Genomic DNA, 18,621 nt, shown 5'->3' on the forward strand with positions numbered 1-18,621 from the left:
TTGCGGCAAGCGTTCTCATAACAACAAAAACAATCCACTTGTGCTGATGATTATACAATGTGTGGGTTCTGCTAAGCTAATGTTTTAAGATGGTCATACCAAATATAATTTAGATATTTGATTTAGAATTTTAGGACCCCTTTAGGTATAAAATAAATAAATACAAATATTTGATGAAACATTGCATTTGGCCTAGACTGGTATTAGCTCATAGAACTGCATTGCATAACAGATTCATACATGGACGAACAGATGACCAATAAGTATGTGGACACCTGCTCATCGAACATCTCATTCCAAAATCATAGGCATTAATATGGAGTTGGGTCCCCCTTTGCTGCTATAACAGCCTCCACTCTTCTGGGAAGGCTTTCCAAAAGATGTTGGATATTTCTGCAGGGACTTTCTGCAGGTACTTTCTGCAGGCACAACAATTGTTGGGCAATTAGGCCTGGCTCGCAGTCGACGTTCCAATTCATCCCAAAGATGTTCTATTGGCTTGAGGTCTGTGGACTGTGCAGGCCATTCAAATAAACTGAACTCGGTGTCACATGTCCAGTGTTGGTGATCGCGTGCCCACTGGAGCCACTTCTTCTTTCTTTTAAGCTGATAGGAGTGGAACTGCAATAGCCCATCCGTGACAAGGATCGACGAGTTGTGCGTTCCTAGATGTCGTTCTGCACACAACTACTGTACTGTGGCGTTATTTGTCTGTCTTTGGCTCGCCGGGTTAGCTTGCACAATTACAACTTAGTAAAATCTTTGAAATTGTTGCTTTTTATATTTTTGTGTAGTGTAATTCTTCACCTCGTACATATAATGAAACTATATCGGTGATCAGAGCATTTGTCAACGAATTCCACATATGCCTCTAAGATGCACTTTGCTAAACGTTTTTGTCTTTGATTTATAGTTACTTGCAAGGCACAAAGACAAGGAAGAGATGCTGAATTGTGACCTGGAATGGAACTATTTTGGGCAGGATATACATTTATTCCTAAATAAAAAAGGAATGAATAGAAATCTGTGACACAATGAAGCTGAAGAATGACTCTTCAATTTCGAGGAGGAGAGAAATGAATTGTTACTTTATGCATTATTCATGCATGGATCTGATCGTCTCTCATCATCATGGCATATGCCTCTAACAGAATAATCGTCTTCTCCACAAACAAAAACAAAAATGTTTTAGGAAGAACATGCCACACACTCCAAATCCAACACCAACAAATGAGTAAAGATATGCAATATGTAGCTTAGCTTAATATTAACCAATCAGTAAAATGTTAATGTTGATGCTGAATGTAAACATGGTTATGATATTCATAACATTTGCTACAGGATGCATTGTTACTGGAAGAGTTGCTAGATATACTGTGCCAGTCAAAGGTTTGGACAAACCTACTCACTAAAGGGTTTTCTTATTTTTTTATATTTTCTACGTTGTAGAATAATAGTGAAAACATCAAAACTATGAAATAGCACAAATGGAATCATGCAGTAACCAAAAAAGTGTTAAACAAATTTTAGAATCTTCAAAGTAGACACCCTTTGCCTTGATGACAGCTTTGCACACTCTTGGCATTCTCTCAACCAGCTTCATGAAGGTAGTCACCTGGAATGCATTTCAAATAACAGGTGCACCTTGTTAAAAAGTTAATTTATTTCCTCCTTAATGCGTTTGAGCCAATCAGTTGTGTTGTAACAAGGTAAGAGGCTCCCAAGTGGCACAGTGGTCTAAGGCACAGCACCTCAGTGCTAGAGGTGCCACTACAGACCCTGGTTCAATTCCAGGCTGTATCACAACGGCTGTGATTGGGAGTCCCATAGAGTGGTGCACAATTGTCCCAGTATTGTCTGGGTTAGGGTTTGGCTGGGGTAGGCCATCATTTTAAATAAGAATTTGTTCCAGTTAATTGCCTAGTTAATGAAATAAAGGTTAACAGCTAATTAAAAGGGGTGGTATACAGAAGATCCCTATCCCTATTTGGTAAAATACCAAGTCCATATTATGGCAAGAACAGCTCAAATCAGAGAAACGACAGTTCGTCGTTACCTTAAGACGAGGAAGGTCAGTCAATAGGGAGAATATCAAGAACAAGTGCAGTTGCAAAAACCAAGTGCTATGATGAAACTGGCTCTCTTGAGGACTGCCACAGGAAAGGAAGACCCAGAGTTACCTTTTCTGCAGAGGATAAGTTCATCAAAGTTAACTGCACCTCAGATTGAAGCACAAATAAATGCTTTACAGAGTTCAAGTAACAGGCACGTCAACATCAACTGTTCAGAGAATACTTCATGAATCTGGCCTTCATGTTTGAATTGCTGCACCACTAATAAGAAGAGACTTGCTTGGGCCAAGAAACACAAACAATGGACATTAGACAGGTGGAAATATGTCCTTTGGTCTGATGAGTCCAAATGTGAGATTTTTGGTTCCAACCACTGTGTCTTTGTGAGAAGAGTAGCTGAACGCATGATCTCCGCATGTGTGGATCCCACCATGAAGCATGGAGGAGGAGGTGTGAGGGCGTGGGGCTGCTTTGCTGGTGACTCTGTCTGTGCTTTAATTGAAGGCACACTTAAACAGCATGAATACCAGAGCATTCTGCAGTGATACACCATCCCATCTGGTTTGCACTTAGAGGGACTATCATTTGTCTTTCGACAGGACAATGACCCAAAACACACCTCCAGGCTGTGTAAGGGATATTTGACCAAGAATGAGAGTGATGGAGGGGTGCATCAGATGACCTGGCCACCACAATAACCTGAACTCAACCCAATTGAGATGGTTTGGGATGAGTTGGACTGCAGAGTGAAGGAAAAGCAGCTAACAAATGCTTTGTATAGTTGAAACTCCAGTCAGACTGTTGGAAAAGCATTCCTCATTAAGCTGGTTGAGAGAATGTCAAGAGTGTGCAAAACTGTCATCAAGGCAAAGGGTGTCTACTTTGAAGATTTTAAAATTTGTTTAACACTTTTTTGGTAACTGCATAATTCCATATGTGTTATTTCATAGTGTTGACGTCTTCACTATTATCATACAATATAGAAAATAGTACAAATAAAGAAAAACCCATTGAATGAGTAGGTGTGTCCAAACATTTGACTGGTAATGTACTTTAGCCCCATTTCCATTGGAGCTTTCTCATTTTCTTGGGACTGCTGCAGAGAAGGATAGCTGATCTTATCCCAAAATGTGTACCGGTAAGCAAAGCTTTGCGAGAGAAGCTGTACACTATGTCCTGTTGTGTCAATTTCATTGCTCAGAATTTGAGCATTCCTCATTTTAAACACCTCTGGACTGGACCGCTCCTAATCTGCCTAATATAAGTAGAATGGCATAGATAGCTAGCAAGTTAGATAAGGTTAGCATGCTAGCTAGGTACACTGACAACTGTCAGTGCCTTATTTGTTGATATTTTTCAACTCAACGTGGAATATCCCATATCCAAATCATGAATATGTATAACTAGCGTTTGTCATTTATCAGAGTTGGAACCTAAAAATGAATTTCCTCTGTAGGACAGGAAATTTTGTTGAAATAGTGAATGCAACTTCCTCTAGCGGTGTCATTTAAAAAGGTCCCCTATTGCTGGAGAGTGCCAGCAGGTATATTTTCTTCCTCTCTGTTATCAGCCCTTCTGTAGTGTTTGTTAGGCAGACCATATAAATATAATATTATTCTGTATAGCTAGCAAATCTTATCAAAAAATATTTTACTACACCGTATTCAAAAGATTAGCCAGCCGGGTTTATGGCTGGTTCTGGAGGTGGATTTGTCATGAGCATCGATTTAGGAAAAACATTGCTTTCCATAAATGGTGGCAGCAAATCAAACAAACATGAGAAACAGATGCCTCACAAGTCCTCAACTGGAAGCTTCTGTAAATAGTACCCGCAAAAGACCCATCTCAAAGTCAACAGTGAAGAGGCGACTCAGGAATGCTGGCCTTCTAGGCAGAGTTCCTATGTCCAGTGTCTATGTTCTTTTGCTTAATCTTTTCTTTGAGATTACGAGGAACTCTGCCTAGAAGCCCAGCATCTCAGAGTCGCCTCTTCACTGTTGATGTTGAGACTGGTGTTTTTCGGGTACTATTAATTAAGCTGCCAGTTGAGGACTTGTGAAGCATCTGTTTCTCAAACTAGACACTCTAATGTACTTGTCCTCTTGCTCAATTGTGCACCGGGGCCTCCCACTCCTCTTTTTATTCTGGTTAGAGCCAGTTTGCGCTGTTCTGTGAAGGGAGTAGTACGCAACGTTGTACGAGATCTTCAGTTTCTTGGCAATTTCTCACATGGAATAGCCTTCATATCTCAGAACAAGAACAGACTGAGGAGTTTCAGAAGAAAGTGCTTTGTTTCTGGCCATTTTGAGCCTATAAATGCTGATGCTCCAGATACTCAACTAGTCTAAAGAAGGTCAGTTTTATTGCTTCTTTAATCAGAACAACAGTTTTCAGCTGTGCTAAGATAATTGAAAAAGGGTTTTCTAATGATCAATTAGCCTTTTATAAGTATAAACTTGGATTGAATAACACAACGTGCCATTCGAACACAGGAGTGATGGTTGCTGATATTGGGCCTCTGTACATCTATTTAGATATTCCATTAAAAATATAGATATTCCATCTGCAGTTTCCAGCTACAGTAGTCATTAACAACATTACCAATGTATACACTGTATTGCTGATTCATTTGATGTTATTTTAATGGACAATTTTTTTTGTTTTTCTTTCAAAAACAAGGACATTTCTAAATGACCCCAAACTTTGAACGGTAGTGTAGGTTCAGAACTTTTGTGAAACAGCACAGTTAAAGATATATGGCAAATAGAAATCAAACTGGATGGTCTTCATTATTAGATGGCATGGGTTGAGGGTAGCGCAAGGACAGGAGTAAAATCAAACAAAATATAACTATTGTAAAATCAATTTGTTTCCTTAAAATGTATATAGTATGTGTAAGCTGGAAGTAGAAGCCTTAGTGCCGATGTAAATAGTTTACTCTAATTAAGGGAGGGTTAGGGGTTAGTGTTGTAGGGTTAGGGGTTATTGGGAAATAATGATGGAAAATTGTACAGATTGTACAGTGGTTGCTCCACTAAATGTTTTGCGATTATGCTGCTGGACTTAGGGTAATTTGTAGTTTAGTATGGTACCCTGCATCACTACTTCATTGCTCCAGACCAGCGCAAGGGGGAGTTCGAGCGCTGATTGTGCTTTTGGTTCCTACTGTGTCTTTAACTGACAATGAATGGGCGACCTAAACTTAAATAGAAACTGATAATTGTCCACGACTTCAGTGTTACTTACTAAAACTGTTGTAACACTAAGGTTTTTATTTTTTTTATTTTGTTAGGATCATTTTCCTTTTACTGTAGTACCATAGCCCACTCCCAACAAGTGATCTTGTACAGTGCCTGAGTGGCGCAATGGTCTAAGACACTTCATAGCAGTTCAAGCTGTGTTGCTACAGATAATGGTTCAATACCCGTGCCAGCCTCAACTGGGAGACCCATGAGATTACACTAGGTTTTTGGTTTCTCTCCCTCTAAAAACATAAATAAATGTTTCTAAATAACAAACTGTCTTTATTTACAAATTAGTAACAATGTATCACCCCATGTTCAAGAATGCCATTTTCTCGCTCATTTTACGTTATTTGGAATGAAATAATCTCCAAAATATTGGAATCTTCAAGGCATGAGGGCAGGGGGCAAGGGATGGGTCGATTAGCAGGACAAAAGACTCTTAATAGCCCGGCTACTGTAGATGTGAACATCCCCCTACCTGCAAAAAATGACATTGCGACCAAAGAGAACAGACGAAATTGACATAATTTTCATCAAGCCAGCTTCTTTCTATGGTACTACCCGTTCCAGGGTTAGGACCATAACCACAAGAGGACTTGGAAATTAGCCGGAGGTGAGAGGATCAACAAAACTAAAAGGTATTTTGGTTTCAGTGCATTTTCAAAAAAGGTTTTTACACTGCTCAAAAAAATAAAGGGAACACTAAAATAACACATCCTAGATCTGAATGAATGAAATATTCTTATTAAATACTTTTTTCTTTACATAGTTGAATGTGCTAACAACAAAATCACACAAAAAGTATCAATGGAAATCAAGTTTATCAACCCATGGAGGTCTGGATTTGGAGTCACACTCAAAATTAAAGTGGAAAACCACACTACAGGCTGATCCAACTTTGATGTCCTTAAAACAAGTCAAAATTAGGCTCAGTAGTGTGTATGGCCTCCACGTGCCTGTATGACCTCCCAAAAATGCCTGGGCATGCTCCTGATGAGGTGGCGGATGGTCTCCTGAGGGATCTCCTCCCAGACCTGGACTAAAGCATCCTCCAACTCCTGGACAGTCTGTGGTGCAACGTGGCGTTGGTGGATGGAGCGAGACATGATGTCCCAGATGTGCTCAATTGGATTCAGGTCTGGGGAACGGACGGTCCATAGCATCAATGCCTTCCTCTTGCAGGAACTGATGACACACTCCAGCCACATGAGGTCTAGCATTGTCTTGCATTAGGAGGAACCCAGGGCCAACCGCTCGGTACCTAATGGCAGTCAGGCTACCTCTGGCGAGCACATGGAGGGCTGTGCGGCCTCCCAAAGAAATGCCACCCCACACCATGACTGACCCACCGCCAAACCGGTCATGCTGGAGGATGTTGCAGGCAGCAGAACGTTCTCCACGGCGTCTCCAGACTCTGTCACGTCTGTCACATGTGCTCAGTGTGAACCTGTTTTCATCTGTGAAGAGCACAGGGCGCCAGTGGCGAATTTGCCAATCTTGGTGTTCTCTGACAAATGCCAAACGTCCTGCACGGTGTTGGGCTGTGAGGACAACCCCCACCTGTGGACGTCGGGCCCTCATACCACCCTCATGGAGTCTGTTTCTGACCGTTTGAGCAGACACATGCACATTTGTTGCCTGCTGGAGGTCATTTTGCAGGGCTCTGGCAGTGCTCCTCCTGCTCCTCCTTGCACAAAGGCGGAGGTAGCGGTCCTGCTGCTGGGTTGTTGCCCTCTTACGGCCTCCTCCACGTCTTCTGATGTACTGGCCTGACTCCTGGTAGCGCCTCCATGCTCTGGACACTACGCTGACAGACACAGCAAACCTTCTTGCCAGAGCTCGCATTGATGTGCCATCCAGGATGAGCTGCACTACCTGAGCCACTTGTGTGGGTTGTAGAGTCCGTCTCATGCTACCATTAGAGTGAAAGCACCGTCAGCATTCAAAAGTGACCAAAACATCAGCCAGGAAGCATAGGAACTGCGAAGTGGTCTGTGTCACCACCTGCAGAACCACTCCTTTATTGGGGGTGTCTTGCTAATTGCCTATAATTTCCACCTGTTGTCTATTCCATTTGCACAACAGCATGTGAAATGTATTGTCAATCAGTGTTGCTTCCTAAGTGGACAGTTTGATATCACAGAAGTGTGATTGACTTGGAGTTACATTGTGTTGTTTAAGTGTTCCCTTTATTTTTGTGAGCAGTGTATATTGCCTATCAAGGTGTAGGCATACTGTAATTAAATTGATAATTAAATAAAATATTATGTACTAAAAACGTGAATGTGATTTTGCAGAGCATACAAACATGCCGACAACCATCCACGGAGATCATAAATGGCTGGACAACGGACCGCACCAAAAAAAAACATTGTTGCCAAGATGGAGGTTATTTCTTTTAGATTCTTAAAATGTGTGCGCAGCATTTGTGTATTGGAATCCCTTTTAACTCTTAATTGATCTACCGTTTCTATCATAGGCCACTGTAAGAGAAACATTATCGGAGGGCAGAGATACGGGCAACAGCTCATGCATTGGTCCAGAGTCAGGTAGCATTGACAGAGAGAAGAGGGCGAGGAACGAGATGGAGTCACAATCTATGCCAGGCACACCTGTGAGCTCTGGAACTCCATCTCCGACAGGCAGAGTCAACATACCTGGCTGGTTCATCAGGTTGTCGGTTCACCCTGACATTTCCATTCCTCTTCTGACAACACAACTTGACCACTGCTCCCCAGGCACAGCAAGGGCCTCCCGGACCGTTCTGCTGTTCTGCTATAGCCTAATAAATGTACAAATGAAAAAGTATATACTCTACAGTACTGTATTTCTTCATCAGCATCTTTATGCTTAAAATAATTATAAAAATACTCTTTCAAAATGCCGATGTTTATTTAGTTATGGATCCATAACGAATTACTATGGGAATAAATATCACTGAATTATAGAAATATTGGAACAGAGTTGTCTAATGAAGGTAAACAAATTGTTGCTTAATTGAAATACTCTTTCAAACACACACGGTCACGTTGTACAGCACCATTATGGCTATTAGCAGGGCTATATTTTGGCCTTCATGGTCGGCCCACAATTGGCTCAGCGTTTCTCTCCCCCTAAAAACAAATACATGTTTTGGCCTTTACAAATATAATTTAGTCCTTTATTCAGATTACAATCACTCACTTTCTTTTTTTTTGAAAACTAAATAACCTCAAATATCATTACATATTATCAAGTTGATGGCACAGTTATTATAGCCCTGCACCTACATAAAGTTGAGTGACTCACTCATTCAGGGCTTTGGATCAAAATAAATAAGTACCAACATTATTTCTGATAGTCTCTAATAAAGAAATGTTTTGGTTATCCTGACCTAGACCGTAGCCTACAACTATTTTAGCACCGTTTCATACTGCTCTGAGACAAGCATGGGGACTGGTCTTGATAAATCAATGAGTTTTTTTATTTTCACTGAATCTCCATTTGGGTATTGGTTAGACTACATTTATGGTGTAGAAATGTTATGCTCTTAGTGTAAGCTCTTTATTTAACTAGGCAACTCAATTTAGAACAAATTCTTATTTACAAGGACAGCCTACTCCTTCCTCCCAGTCGGGGAATTGAAACCCAGTCGCCCGCCAGCACGACATGGGGATTCTTTAGCTAAATAGCCTGTAGCCTAATCCCTACCGTCATGTTGTAAAGCACCATATTTTCCGTTCCATCCTAACAGAAACCCAGAGTTTTTCTTGGAATAGAAACACCATAATATTGATTTATTAAAATAAGTCCCATATGCTATGTTCTTACAAAAAAAGGTTTTAAATTCTCTAGTACAGCCACTATTGAAGGCTATAAAATGCTTCTTGATGATGCCATCTGGTGGTCAAACTATCACTAACAAGCTTTAACCTGTTTTGGAGACAGGTTTTTGTTTGGAATTTTGGATGACTGATATGCCCAAAGTAAACTGCCTGTTACTCAGGCCCAGAAGCTAGGAAATGCATATGCATTGGATAGAAAACACTCTGAAGTGTAAAGAAGGACTTTATCGAACAAAATTACCATTCATTATGTAGCTGGGACCCTTGGGATTGCAAACAGAGGACGATCTTCAAAGGTAAGTGATTTATTTAATCGCTATTTGTGATTTTGTGACGCCTGTGCTGGTTGAAAAAGTAGTTTGGTGTGGGGCGCTGTCCTCAGAAAATCGCATGGTATGCTTTCGCCGTAAAGCCTTTTTGAAATCTGACAACGTGGTTGGATTAACAAGAAATTAAGCTTTTAAATGATGTATGTACTTGTATTTTCATGAATGTTTAATATTAAGATTTTTTTATTTGAATTTCGCGCTCTCCAATTTCACGGATGATGTTGTCAACTAGTGTCCCGATAGCGGGTCGAGTTACTATGACTGACACTTAAATAACGTGCCATAGAATTCTGCGGCACCACGACTTTTAAAGGACGTACCACTGTACACAGTACCGGTCAAAGGTTTGGACACACCTACTCATTCAAGGGTTTTTCTTTTTTTATACTATTTTCCACATTGCAGACTAATAGTGAAGACATCAAAACTATTAAATAACACATATGGAATCATGTAGTAACCAAAAAAGTGTTAAACAAATCAAATTATATTTTAGATTCCTCAAAGTGGCCACCCTTTGCCTTGATGACAGCTTTTCACACTCTTGGCATTCTCTCCACCAGCTTCACCTGGAATGCTTTTCTAACAGTCTTGAAGGAGTTCCCACATATAATGAGCACTTGTTGGCTGCTTTTCCTTCACTCTGCAGTCCAACTCATCCCAAACCATCTCAATCGGGTTGAGGTTGGGTGATTATGGAGGCCAGGTCATCTGATGCAGTCCTTCATCACTCTCATTCTTGGTCAAAAAGCCCTTATTCAGCCTGGAGATGTGTTGGGTCGTTGTCCTGTTGAAAAATAAATGATAGTCCCACTAAGCGCAAACCAGATGGGATGGCATGTCGCTGCAGAATGCTGTGGTAGTCATGCTGTTTAAATGTGCCTTCAATTCTAAATAAATTACTGACAGTGTCACCAGCAAACCACCCCCAAACCATCACACCTCCTACTCAATGCTTCATGTTGAGAACCACACTCTGCGTCTCGCAAAGACAGAGGTTGGAACCAAAAGTCTCACATTTGGACTTATCAGAACATGTTTTGGACTCATCCATTGCTCATGTTTCTTGGCCCAAGCAAGTCTCTTCTTAATATTGGTGTCCTTTAGTAGTGGTTTCTTTGCAGCAATTTGAATATGAAGGCCTGATTCACGCAGTCTCCTCTGAACAGTTGATGTACTGTATAGATGTGTCTTTTACTTGAACACTGAAGCTTTTATTTTGGCTGCAATTTCTGAAGCTGGTAACTCTAATGAATGTATCCTCTGCAGCAGAGGTAACTCTGGATCTTTCATTCCTGTGGTAGTCCTCAAGCGAGCCAGTTTCATCATAGCACTTGATGGTTTTTTCGACTTCAATTGAAGATACTTTCAAAGTTATTGATATTTTCTGCATTGACTGAACTTCATGTTTTAAAGTAGATGGACTTTAATTTCTCTTTGCTCATGTTCTTGCAATAATATGTATTTAGCTCTATTTTGTAGAAGACCATCTTATGCATACCACTTCCACCTTGTCACAACACAACTGATTGGCTCAAGTGCTTTAAGAAGGAAAGACTTTCCACAAATTAACTTTTAACAAGGCATATATGTTAATTGAAATGCATTTCATGTGACTAGCTGGTTGAGAGAATTCCAAGAGTGTGCAAAGCTGTAATCAAGGCCAAGGGTAGCTACTTTGAAGATTCTAAAATGTAATATACATACACTTTTTTTGGTTACTACATGATTCCATATGTTATTTGATATTTGATGTCTTCACTATTAGTCTACAATATAGAAAATAGTAATAATAAAGAAAAACCCTTGAATGAGTAGGTGTTTCTAAACTTTTGATACAGTCCAAATGTTGCAGGGGTGGACAAGTGCCTTTTTTACATGCAGAGTACCCATACCTTTTCTAAAATGTTTACTATTTGAGCGTGATCTTGCAAAACAATTGTTGACTTTCCTGGAAATCCAACTGTTGAATGCTTTAGTTCTGTTGTTGTGCCTCCATAATTGTGTACTTATTTTAGGTCAGCTCTCCGGTGTTGCTGCAGCCATTCTTCTCTTCTGTTGGTCTTGTTGCACTTAGGGTTAACTACAGAAATATCATAACAAAATAGAACGATACCAAAAGGACAACTATTATTGTGGCACAAAGATTCTCCAACCCTGTAAACATGATGGCCATTACTACTACACCTCAGAATCCAGATTGCGTCCCACAGGCTCATGAAGGCTAATGAAGCAAAATAGAATGAGATGCCATACACAACATTACTGTTTTATGAACAGGGATGTGTCCCACATGGCACCCTTTTCCCTGTAAAGTGCACTACTTTTGACCAGAGCCCAATGGGTCCTGGTCAAATGTAAGTAGCACACTATAAAGGGAATAGGGTGCCATGTGGGACACAATCCTATTCATAAAACAGTGATGTTGCGAATGACATATTATTCCATTCTGCTTTATTAGCCTGCTGCAACCACCCATTGGTTAGCAGCACAGGGCAAAGCAATCAGAGTCAATGCCTCCGTATCTCTCTAGGAACTCTATAATGGTTGCCATTAGTGCCATTGTGGCTAAACGTGTTCCCATGGTCATTTTGTACACGTAGAAAAGTATTTTCTATGTGTGTTTGGCACTTTAAACATTTTAGCTTATTTATATGGTACACAGTATTTTCAGAGCATTTGCTGAAAATTAAGTAACAGTAATTGCCAAGTCACTAGGTTAAAAACAATGAAAGATAGTGTACTATAATGTTTAAAAGCTTTTGCCTATATGTTTAACATACAACATGTACAATTGGCTACCTAAATTGAAACTTGGATTCAACTGTTACACAGACTGATAATATTTGTCAAGTTGTGGAGCTTGGAGGAATCTATGTTTGTTGTTGATGACTGTGTTGGTGGTTGGTGTGGAGCTGGGTTGGGCCATGTGGGATGTGGCGGCTTTGTTTTGGGATCAGGGAGGGATTAAACAGTAATGGGTGGACATTGTTGGGGAGCGCACAGTGATCCCACAGGATTTGTCTGATGAGATGGAATTTGATTCATCTGCTCCGTCTATCGATTTGTTTTGGCCATACAGATCTCTAACTCTGAGGTTGAAGCTCAACTTTCTCATTTTTAACCAATTCTGCAAGGCATAATTCCTCTGAACACCATTTCACCTCCCCGTTTCATCTCGTCTTTGGAAACTTGCTCTTCTTCTGATCAAAGTTGTATGGTGGTGGAAATATGTTGCTCATCTCCAATGTCAAAATGAAAGGTGAATTATATCTTAGGAAAAAAAGCAATTTGTTCACCTTGTAGCCTATAACTTATTGTTAATGCAACCTTAACAATGGAACAAGATAGATTTTTGAACCAAATCTGTTGATGAAGCAAAATAATCACGTCAAAAAGGGGCAAAAATATTACTTGAACACTACTATTTTCATCTGTTTTGAAGATAGGTTTTGTGAATTGGTAAATTTGTTTTTACCAATTTACCAAAACCCCTAAGATTACACACCCATAGCTTTGAGTGATGCAGATAAAGTGGGAAGAATATTTTTAAGGTCTAACTTTCTGACATGTTGGACCAGAATCTCATCAGTGTATTGCACATCCATCCAGTCTCTCCTGGGAGACTTCAAAGTGAAGCAGAAGCATGCAGTGTGCTGGACTGTACCCAACGAAGACAGATCCCTCTCATGTTATCCAATCCTGCTAGAGATTCAAGAGGCAGTCCTAATGACAGAGGACATGTACTCAGAGCATGACAGTGAATACTTTATCAAAGTGTACATCCCAAATGGCACCCTATTCTCTATGTAGTGCAGTACCTTTGACCAGAGCCCTATTGGCCTGTTCAAAAGTAGTGCACTACATAGGGAATAGGGTGCCATTTGGGATGCGGCCACAGGCTGTGTTGACTTCAAGGCCTTCATTCTTGCAGGTTCCTTGAGCAGATACAGAGAGGGGAACAGGGCAGGAAAGGGTCTGGCAAACATAATTCTCAGGGGGTATCTGAGGGATACAGGAGAACAGGAATTTTCACAATACGGAGTCAGAATACAGTGCCTTCAGAAAGTATTCATACCCCTTGACTTTTTCCATATTTTGTTCTGTTGCATCCTGCATTTAAAATTGATTAAATTGATATTTGGTCAGTGGCCTAAACACAATATGCCATAATGTCAAAGTGGATTTTTTTTTATAAATAAAAAAGGAAAAGTTTAAATGTCTTGAGTCAATAAGTATTCAACCCCTTTGTTATGGCAAGCCCACAGTAAATAACTTCAGGAGTAAAAATGTGCTTAAAGGGTAGGTAGCATAAACGTAATCACATGTAACATTTGGATTTGCATTAGTATTTGCAGCAAAAGTCCCAATGCAAATGTACACCTCACTTTAAAAACGTTTTCGAGTTAGTACACAAAACTGATCAGAATTACTAAAGTCAAGTCTTTCCCAGAGGTGATGTAATATGGAGGATCCGGCAAGCCTATTCACTAAAATGTAAACCCACAAAGAACTTCAAATTAAACCAAATTGCACTCATGACTACTGGTTTCAATTACATGTTCAGCCAACTTACAAGCAAATACTTACTGGCCTGCTCACATTAGCCCTAACCGCCTACTAACATTACATTAGCACTATGAGTCAGCCAGTTGCAATCAACACCTACCTTACAGCTACATTAAAGTAAAACATAGTGCTGGAAATAAAGCCATCTAACCAGTTATCAAAGAATGTTAGCTATATGCCAGTTATCTTAGCCAACTAACGTTAGCTATTAGCCTAACCAGCCTAGCCAACCACAACGGTTATGGTCTGCAAGCTAGAGCCCAACTACTGGAGACCAGCTAGAACACAACTAGCACGTCACAACTAAAATACAACCACAGATCAAACCAAAGAAAGAGCAGAGACAAACCGATTTATGGTCATAGGATGCCACCTTTCCAACAAGTCAGTCAAATTTCTGCAATGCTAGAGCTGCCCTGGTCAACTTTAAGTGCTGTTATTGTGAAGTGGAAATGTCTAATAGAAACAACGGAATTGGTAGGCCACACAGGCTCACAGAATGGGATCGCAGAGTGCTATTCCAAACTGCCTCTGGAAGCAACGTCAGCACGAACTGTTCGTTGGGAGCTACATGAAGTAGGTTTCAATAGCTGAGTACACATGCCAAGAATTGGCTGGAGTGGTGTAAAGCTCACTGCCATTAGACTCTGGAGAAGTGGAATCGCATTCTCTGGAGTGATGAATAACGCTTCAACATCTGGCAGTCCGACGGACAAATCTGGGTTTGACAGATGCCAGGAGAACGCTACCTGCCCGAATGCATAGTGCCAACTGTAAAGATTGGCAGAGGAGGATCTGGGGCTGTTTTTCATGGTTCAGGCTAGGCCACTTAGTTCCAGTGAAGGTAAATCTTAATGCTACAGCATACAATGACATTCTAGACGATTCTGTGCTTCCAACTTTGTGGCGACAGTTTGAGGAAGGCCCTTTCCCCTTTCAGCATGATAAATCCCTCTTGCACAAAGTTCCACACAGAACTGGTTTGTCGAGATCGGAGTGGAAGAACTTGACTGGCCTGCACAGATCCCTGACCGTAACCCCATTAGACACCTTTGTGATGAATTGGAACGCTGACTGCGAGCAGGCCTAATCGCCCAACATCAGAGCCCAACCTCGCTAATGCTCTTGTGGCTGAATGGAAGCAAGTCCCAGCAGCAATGTTCCAACATATAGTGGAAAGCCTTCTTAGAAGATTGGAGGCTGTTTTACTGTAGCAGCAAATGGGGGACTAACTCTACATTAATGCCTAAGATTTTGGAATGAGATGTTTGACGGGTATGTATTCTGTGATTAGACAAGCATGTAGTGTAGGATTATGATGGTCATAATTTTCTTGACAGTTTCATAAAGTGTATTTTCTTAGTCCATGTAAAGTGACATAGATTGGTCTTAATGCTTTATGACAGTGTAATAAAGTGGATTTTCTACGTGTTATTTAAAATATGATGAAAAAACCATGATATGAAGACTTCATTACAGCAACAACAAAGGACTTAATGTTACTACTAGACGTGCCGCTAGCGGGACACCTCGACAACATCCGGTGAAATTGCAGAACGCGAAATTCAAACTTCATAAATATAAATATTTAACATTCATGAATATACAAGTGTAATACATCAAAATAAAGCTTAACTTCTTGTTAATCCAGCCACTATGTCAGATTTCAAAAAGGCGACACAGAAGTCAGAAATAGACATGTAATAAATGCCTTACCTTTGAAGATCTTCTTCTGCTGGCACTCCAAAACATCCCAGTTACATCACAAATGGTCCTTTTGTTCGATAAAGTCCTTCTTTATATCCACAAAAACTCAGTTTAGCTGGTGCGCTTCAGTCAATAATCCATCGGTTTCCCTCCATCAAAATGCATACAAAATGAATCCCAAACGTTACTATTAAACTTTTCCAAACAAGTATATTCATATTCATAATCAAACCTCAGGTACCCTAATATGTAAATAAACGATAACATTTAAGATGGCGAATGGTATGTTCATTACCGGAGATAAATAACAAAGAATAGTGTTTCCATGCGCGTGGATGAAAGTGCACAGACAAAAATGGGAGACACTTAGAAAAACTATAACTTCTAGCTCATTTTTCCAAAAACCAGCCTGAAACTCTTTCTCATCTAGTGAAAGCCCTAGGAACTGCAATCTGTGAGGATTTCACCTTATAATAAAAGTGACAGCCATTGAAAACAGTGGTAGGCTGAACATAACTTTTTTTTTTTGGGGGGGGGGGATTTCCTCTGGGTTTTGCCTTCCATATCAGTTATTTTATACTCACGACATTATTTTAACCGTTTTAGAAACTTGTTGTCTATCCAAATCTACCAAATATATGCATATCCAAGCTTCTGGGCCTGAGTAACTTTTAAACGAAAGGAAACTTCTTGGTAGGGAAAAAACTCATTTGAATAAATGTGGGTTTTGTCACTTATGTAGGTATCATAAAATGACCCAATATATGTCACTACAGGTGTAAATATATTGGTCACGACAATGTTATGTGTCACGATCGTCGTATGGAGTAGACCAAAGCACAGCGTGGTTAGAATACATTCTTCTTTATTAAATGAAGAACACGAAGAACACTTAAACAAAAACAACAAAATGTAAGACGAACGTGACCGCTGTATAAGCACTGTGCTAACGTGCAACATAACATAGACAATAACCCACGAAATACCCAAAGAAGATGGCTGCCTAAATATGGTTCCCAATCAGAGACAACGATAAACACCTGCCTCTAATTGAGAACCAATCTAGCAACCATAGACCAACATAAACACCTAGATGAAAACAACCCCATAAATCTACAAAAAACCCTAGACAGTCCAAACACCCTAGAATGAGAGAAAAACACACATATCACCCATGTCACACCCTGACCTAACCAAAATAATAATGAAAACAAAGAATACTAAGGTCAAGGCGTGACAGTACCCCCCCCCCCCCCCACAAAGGTGCAGACTTTAAAGGGGAGGGTCCGGGTGGGCCTCTTTCACGGCGGCGGCTCGGGTGCTGGACGTGGACCCCACTCCACCATAGTCTTAGTCCGCTTTTGTGGCCTCCTAGGAATGGCGTCCCTCGCCGCCAACCTAGGACTGGCAACCCTACTAAAGGACCCCACTGGACTGAGGGGCAGCTCCGGACTGAAGGGCAGCTCCGGACTGAGGGGGCAGCTCAGGACTGAGGGGTAGCTCAGGACTGAGGGGGAGCTCAGGACTGAGGGGGAGCTCAGGACTGAGGGGGAGCTCAGGACTGAGAGGGAGCTCAGGACTGAAGGCTAGCTCCTGGCTGGCTGATGGCTCTGGCAGCTCCTGGCTTGCTGACGGCTCTGGCAACTCCTGGCTGGCTGATGGCTCTGTCAGGTCCTGGCTGACTGATGACTCTGTCAGCTCCTGGCTGGCTGACGGCTCTGGCAGGTCCTGGCTGACTGACGGCTCTGGCAGTTCCTGGCTGACTGATGGCTCAGGACAGACTGGCGGCTCTGACGGCTCAGGACAGACTGGCGGCTCTGACGGCTCAGGACAGACTGGCGGCTCTGACGGCTCAGGACAGACTGGCGGATCTAGCGGCTCAGGACAGACGGGAGACTCTAGCAGCTCAGGACAGACGGGAGACTCTAGCAGCTCAGGACAGACGGGAGACTCTAGCAGCTCAGGACAGACGGGAGACTCTAGCAGCTCAGGACAGACGGGAGACTCTAGCGGCTCAGGACAGACGGGAGACTCTGGCGGCTCAGGACAGACGGGAGACTCTAGCAGCTCAGGACAGACGAGGTGCACTGTAGGCCTGGTGCGTGGTGCCGGCACGTGGTGCGTGGTGGTACTGGGCCGAGGACACGCACCTCAGGGTGAGTGCGAGAAGGAGAAACACGGAGAACTGGGCTCTGGCAGCGCACAGGAAGCCCGGTGCAGGGGGCTGCCACCGGAGGGCTGATGCGTGGAGATGGCACCAGATAGACCGGACCGAGAAGGCGCACTGGAGATCTGGAGCACCGAGCCTGTCCAACCTTACCTGGTCGAATGCTCCCCGTAGCCAGGCCAGTGTGGCGAGGTGGAGTAGCCCGCACTGGGCTGTGCAGGCGACCCGGGGACACCATGCATAAGGCTGGTGCCATGTATGCCAGCCCGAGGAGACGCACTTGAGACCAGATGTGTAGAGCCGGCTTCATGGCACCTGGCTCGATGCCCACTCAAGCCCGGCCGATACAAGGAGCTGGTTTGTACCTCACCGGGCTATGCACACGTACCGGGGACACCATGCGCTCCACCGCATAACACGGTGCCTGCCCGGTACAATGCCCTCTCTCTCCCACGGTAAGCACGGGGAGCTGGCGCAGGTCTCCTACCTGACTTCGCCACAATCCCCGTGTGCCCTCCCACAATACATTTTTGGGGCTGCCACTCAGGCTTCCAGCTGCGCCGACGTGCTGCCTCCTCATACCGGCGCGTCTCTGCTTTTCGCTGCCTTCAGCTCTGCTTTGGGACGGCGATATTCCCCTGGCTTTGCCCAGGTTCCTTTGTTGTCCAGAATCTCCTCCCAAGTCCAGAAGTCCTTTGATTGCTGCTG

Source organism: Oncorhynchus mykiss, chromosome 15 (genome assembly GCF_057628025.1).
Source record: "Oncorhynchus mykiss isolate SJ-2025 chromosome 15, ASM5762802v1, whole genome shotgun sequence".
NCBI lineage: Eukaryota > Metazoa > Chordata > Actinopteri > Salmoniformes > Salmonidae > Oncorhynchus > Oncorhynchus mykiss.